Source organism: Polypterus senegalus, chromosome 6 (assembly GCF_016835505.1).
Source record: "Polypterus senegalus isolate Bchr_013 chromosome 6, ASM1683550v1, whole genome shotgun sequence".
In the NCBI taxonomy this organism is placed as follows: domain Eukaryota; kingdom Metazoa; phylum Chordata; class Cladistia; order Polypteriformes; family Polypteridae; genus Polypterus; species Polypterus senegalus.
Genome location: NC_053159.1, coordinates 117,619,848 through 117,624,967, shown reverse-complemented (window position 1 = coordinate 117,624,967; position 5,120 = coordinate 117,619,848).

Below are 5,120 nucleotides of genomic sequence, written 5' to 3'. Positions count from 1 at the left end.
TAATTGTTCTTCAGTATAACACAGAAACGTGTAAAAAATAATCTGAAAATGCTTAAGCAGCAAACTTTGCAAAACACATTTTCTGTCACTGCCAAAGCTTTTGCCTACTACTGTATATGTCATATTCATCACTTTTGAGTTTAGTACTGTATGTTTTTCACAGCAACACACATTATAACAGCATCTCTGGGGGATTCATTATTATACAAGTGAATTATGAGAAGAGTGGGAGCAGTCCTTCACAATGCTGTAGGCTTTGTAGCACTTAATAAAGATGTCTTTAATGGAGGGCAGAGAGGTGCAAATGATCTTTACTAGTTTAGCTGTATTTCTCTACTTGATCAAGAGTGTCATCATTTCCGAGTTTCTCTGAAATTTCATGTAAGAATTGGTCAGTTACCATAAATATACTGTATTCAAATTCTCCTGTGAAGTTTTCTTTTGCAAATCTCAGCTTTTGTGCGGAAAGTTGCATACGCACATTTCAGGCCTTAATTTATGCATTTGAAAGTTTGATATGTTTTTTATGTTGACTTCAGGACACCTATGCTACCTACACTCCACTGCACATAGAGGGCTCTGTGGTGGAATTGATCAAGAGCACCATATTCTTTGGTGTGCACGTGGCAGCTGACCCTACTTGGTCAGAGAGCCAAGAAGATGTAGCAGCATCTCCACTTCCTTCTTCACCTGAGAAACGGAAGACTTCCTCTCTCCATTCTCACTACATTCTACAGGGATACCATCAAGAATGTTCTGAGCAGCTGTATCACTAACTGGTTTGGGTAACTACAGTGTCTCTTGACTGCAAGGTCCTACAATGGATAGTGCACACAGTAGTAAAGATCACTTGCACCTCTCTGCCCTCCATTTAAGACATCTCATTAAGTGCTACAAAGCCTACAGCATTTGGAGGACTGCTCCCACACCTCCCATGGTCTCTTTGTTTGACCTCCATCTGGCTGAAGGTACTGTAGCTCCAGAACCAGTTTGCAGTACGGATCATAACTACAGCTAAGATTTAAGACTACTGTACATAAAACAATGGTTAGTTGCTACATTGTTGACATTTAAATTTGGTATTACCTCACCAAATTTATAAAATGATGTACTGTGTTGCAGGATTTAAAAGTCATACACACTTTGTTACACTGTAAGGACACGTGTAATTGTTCTTATTGAGCATGTGTGTTTACAATGAAATCCAGACTTCAACAAGATGTGAAAGTGTCATTTGTAAGCCAGAAACATTTGAGTCTATGTTGCTTAAAGTGTCTAAATGCTTTGGGAGAACAGAACAACTTAATGGCTTCCAAACTTTGCATTGATCTGCTATCTCAGAGCTGCTGCTTCTATCTCTGTATTTTTAGCATTGCAAATTCTTGTTAGAGCTATTGTTTGGACTGGGTAGCATGCCAAGCCCCCAAACACAACTGTTCAGACACTGTCCTGGGTCTGGGTTCAAATTCATCTCTTTTACTAATAACAGCGTACATTTCACAGTTTGTTCACACTGACAGTACAGAACAGCAAAATCTTCAGTCCTCCCTTTATTTAGTCCCTTCTCTTCCGCTCCACCCAAACAAACGTCTGTCTCTTTTCCTGAATCTAATAGCAAAAGCTGTGCGGAGCCACCATGTTGCTTCAGTATCCATAAAGTGAAGGTTCAGGATCAGGCACGTTGCCAGTCTGGTGACAGGCTAAAGTGAGACAGACTTTTGTACATACCAGACCGCAGCAAGGGAAACCTATGAAGTGGAACAATCCTTCAGGTAACAGAAAATCCTTTATTCCTCATCCAGCTGTTTTTCATCAGGAGACATCCAATACTCTTTGTGAAAAACCACTTGTAAAAGTCTTCACCATTGCATTTTATACCTTGTTGCATCCTACTCTTGTGATAAGACCATATTGTAAAATTTCAACTTTAGATCTGGATTAAATGCTTCAAGTAGTGATTAATAAAAGAAAGAATATATGTAAGAAAGCTTGTCACTCTGATCTGACAGATCAAAGTCAGTGTGATGGTGTAATGAATTTACTTAATAATGTTCTAGCCACATCAATAGGCTTCTAGCCTCTTCTCGTTTTCATCTTCATTAAATAAAGAATGGACAGCTAAGTGCACCAGATCTGTCTCAAAATAACAGCAGTATGTGTGGCAAAACAGAAGCGGACCTTAGTGGTTGCAGCTGAACTTTCCCGATCGGCCACAATGTTAAGAGCACTGACAAGTGAAGTGATTATCATTGATTATCTAATTACAACAGCACCCGTCAAGGGGTTAGATACATTAGACGGTAAGTGAATAGTCAGTTCTTGACGGTGATGTGTTGAAAATGGGAAAAATAGGTAAGCAGAAGTATCTGAGCAACTTTGACACAATGTAAATTGTGATGGCTAGACACCATCTGAGTCAGAGAATCTCCAAAAAAGCAGGTCTTGTGGGGTGTTCCTGGTATGCATGGGTGCCCAAGTGTCATTGATCCACTTGAGGAGTAAAAGCTAGGCCGACTGGTCTGATCCCACAGAAGAACTGCTGCAGCACAAATTGCTGAAAACTTAAGGGTGGCCATAAGAGAAAGGTGTCAGCACACAGTGCATCACAGCGTGCTGTGTATAGGGCTGCATAGCCATGGACTGTCCCGATTTCCCATGCTGACCCCTGTCCACCACTGAAAGCACCTACAATGGGCACATGAGCATCAGAACTGGACCGTGGAGCAATGGAAGAAGGTGGCCTGGTCTGATGAACCATATTTTCTTTAATATCATGTGGATGGCCAGTGTATGTCTTATTTATGGTTTAAATTTTTCAGCTGATCAGTGTATAATTCTACATTTTGTGCAGAAGATGAATGTTGTATTGCGTCATCTGATGAATGTTGTCGAGTGATGAATGTAAGAAACAAACTACTAATAAGAATCAAGTAGCAAAGTGATAATAAATATTTAGGAACTTTCAAGTATATGTTTTATTATATTGTCATTATGTTTAACTTCATTTTCATGTTTTTCAAATACTGTAATATATATCATATTATGTCATGGTCCTGGGTATGACGTTAAACTGCATCCTGCGATGCAAAAGATCCTCCAACTTGCAGGGAAATCATGGGGGTTGGTGGCAGGTTAGCACTCCGGCCACCGTAAAAAAAACTTCACAAAGCTCCAAGACTACAGAAAGGACTCCTTTTTGCTCTCCGCAGGCGTAGCTCTGCTGCAGCCACCCATAGGAAGGCTGCTCACGTCATGAAGGAGATGGGGGAAAGCCCTCGGGAGTCCCATCCCCGGAAGAGTCGAAACCATTGGAGAGCCAATAGGGTCAGGTCTGGTGGGGATCGGAACTGGTGTGGTGCTGAGGCGTCGCCTGCTGCACGGCAACACTTGGGTCCCAATTTGAGGTGGCCCATACGGGTGGGTGCATGGAACGTCTTGTCTCTGCAGCAAGATGATCATCTTCCTCTGCTGTCGGAGGAGCTGCATAAACTCCGCATTTCAGTGGCGGCACTCTCTGAGATGCACATACCGGGGACTAGCCAGATCTCTGTAGGTGGATACACCTTTTATTGGTTTGGTCGGAGTGATGGCTGTCATTCTCGTGGAGTAGCTGTTGCTGTAGCGGATTGGCTTCTTCTGATGGTGTTCAATGTCACCCCTTTCAACGAGCATATTATGTTGTCTCAGTGTATGCTCCGACCACGGTGAGTGATGCCTTGGTGAGGGAGACGTTTGATTCTCAGCTTCACTCGGTGGTTGATGGGTGCCCACGAGGTGACACTCCTCTGGTCATGGGCGACTTCAATGCAGCCACTGGCACTGACATGGCTGGCTATGAGGATTGTCTCGGTCCCCATGGGTCTGGTGACTGTGGTGAAAGTGGCTCCATGTTCCTTGACTTTGCAAAAGGTCAGCCACTGTGAATCGCTGGATCCTGGTTCCAGCACCCTGAATCGCATCGTTAGACTTGGTACTCCAATACTGGTGGTGTGGTAAAGGAGATAGATTACATCCTCGTGGGCAGACGCTGGAGGCTCTTTCACAACTGCAGGGTTTACAGAAGTGCCCAGTTTGTGAATTCTGACCATAGACTTCTTGTTGCTACTCTTAGGATCCAGCTTAGGTCCAGTAGGTTACCACCTACTAGGAAAATGGGCCTGCTTACAGAGGAATTAAAGCATTACGCACATCTGAATCTGTTCCTCGGAGAGTTGCAGTCAGGGCAGCTGATGGAATGGTCCTTATCGATGACACTGCAGTTGTGACCTGCTGGGCTGGCTACTTTGAGCAGTTGTTCAAAGCTGATCCTCCGGCTAGGATGTAGGATATCTCTGGGGCTATGGTTCTTGAGGCTGATCCTACAATTAGCTGTGAACCAGCCAATCTCACTGAAATTGCACAGGTGGTGAATCAGCTGAGGAGGGAAAGGCTGCAGGGATCTGTGGTATCCAGGTGAACTTCTCCAGGTTGGTGGTAAGGCTGTCCTCCTGGCATAGCAAGCAATCTTTGCTTCCATTTGGGAGACTGGCATCATCTCAACTGACTGGAAAACGGGAGTTGTCGTCCCTATCTGGAAAGGGAAGGCTGATCACCTGGATTGCAGCAACTACAGGGGGATAACACTGCTCTCGGTGCCGGGTAAGGTCATCCTCAATTGGATCCATGATCACTTGCTCACCTACCAGTGACCGGAACAGTTTGGTTTTACACCTAAGAAGTCTACCATCGACCGCATCCTGGCACTGAGGGTTCTCTCAGAGTGCAAATGCGAATATCAGCAGAGTTTCTTTGCAGCCTTTGTCTATTTTCACAAAGCGTTCGACTCAGTTGATCAAGCTGCCATGTGGGACATCCTGAGGGTTTGCGGGATCCCCTCGAGGTTGCTGGATATCATGGCTGGCCTGTACACTGGTACTGTGAGTGCTGTGCAGAGTGGAGGGAGGACCTCTGCATTTTTCCCAGTTGATTCTGGGGTTCGCCAGGGGAGTGTTCTTGCTCCTACTCTGTTCAATGCTTGTACGGACTGGGTGTTGGGCAAGGTCGTGGGGTTCAGCGGCTGTGGGGCATCTGCTGGTGAAGAAAGATTCACGTATCTTGACTTTGCGGACAATGCTGTGATC